The sequence below is a fragment of the Neomonachus schauinslandi genome, chromosome X (genome assembly GCF_002201575.2).
Source record: "Neomonachus schauinslandi chromosome X, ASM220157v2, whole genome shotgun sequence".
Classification (NCBI taxonomy): Eukaryota; Metazoa; Chordata; class Mammalia; order Carnivora; family Phocidae; genus Neomonachus; species Neomonachus schauinslandi.
In genome coordinates, this window is record NC_058419.1 from 12,934,327 (window position 1) to 12,935,680 (window position 1,354).

Here is a 1,354-nt window from a genome sequence, read left to right on the forward strand (position 1 = left end):
AAAAAGATAATCCTCGTTCTGTTGAATTGCTTGTGCAGTTGTTTTTTTTTTCTTCCATAAATCAGTTGAGTATATTGGTTTGGGTATATTTCTAGGTTTCCTCTTCTGTTCCATTGCTATATGTGTTTATCGCTCTGCCAACCCCACCCTGTCTTGATTACTATAGCTATATGGTAAGCTTTTGTATCAGCTAGAGTGATTTCTCCCACTTTAATATTTTGTGGCAAGATTATTTTGGGGGGGTTACCAAATAACTTTATTTTGAAGGAATGGTACAAATGAAAGAAGTTAAATAGATGTTTTGGTACAACTTATAGAAAAGGTAAATATAACCCCACCATGCATACACTGCCTTGGTGACCAGGGAAGTCACCCTTGGGGCTATGGGAAGACCCTAAGGTTTAACTCTCGCTATCACTGTTTCCCAAGGTATGCTTGTCAGAGAGATACTCTGCCATGCCAGATTCAGGAGCCCCCATCTTGCGCAGGTTGGTTACATGGTCACCCAATTCTTTGATGGATTTCACTTGTTTATTCAGGTAATGAGTCTCAATGAAGTCCCACAGATGGGGTCATTTTTTATCAGTGACCAGTTTGTGTAGTTCCAGTAGTGACTGATTCACACTCTTTTCCAAGTGTAACGCACACTCCATTGCATTTGGTCCGTTTTCCCAGTAATCACGGTCTGGTTTCTTGATATCCTGAGGGTCTTCCCTGCAGCTTAATCAGTTTCTCAGCATGTTCCCTCTCCTCATGAGATGGGTAAAGAAAATATTTGGCCAAGTTCTTCGAAGCCTTCTTTGTGGTCAAAGTAGTAAGACATGGACTACAGGTAGACATAGGCATAGAGCTCCAGGTTGATCTGGAGGTCGAGGGCAGCCTCCGAGTCCTGGTGGTAGTTCTGGTGTACCTGTAAGAGGGACATAGTCATCATGGCAGCCGCTGAGGAGAGGCAGTGTCAAGTGGTGGTGGCTGCAACGGGGATGGTCTGTGGGCACTGTGAGGAGATGGCGGAGGGTTGACTCTGAGCAGCCACCAGGGTGGGGGACGAGTGCCGGGTTCTGTCCAAGAACTGTTGAAGCAGGAAACTTCAGTGACTTTCGATGGAGACTCAATATTCTGTGGCAAGATTGCTTTAATTATTCTAGGGCCCATAAGATTTTATATAAATTTAAAAATAATCTTATCTGAAGCTACAGAAACTTTTCTGGGTTTTTTTTTTTTTTAAGATTTTATTTATTTATTTGACAGAGAGAGAGAGACAGCGAGAGAGGGAACACAAGCAGGGGGAGTGTGAGAGGGAGAAGCAGGCTTCCTGTGGAGCAGGGAGCCTGACGTGGGGCTCGATCCCAGG

General features: G+C 44.1%; 1 pseudogene; it reads right to left on the bottom strand.

Moving 5' to 3' along the window:
* Nucleotides 1-401: 401 nt before the first annotated feature.
* LOC110575933 lies at nt 402-931 on the bottom strand (annotated as a pseudogene).
* Nucleotides 932-1,354: the final 423 nt, after the last annotated feature.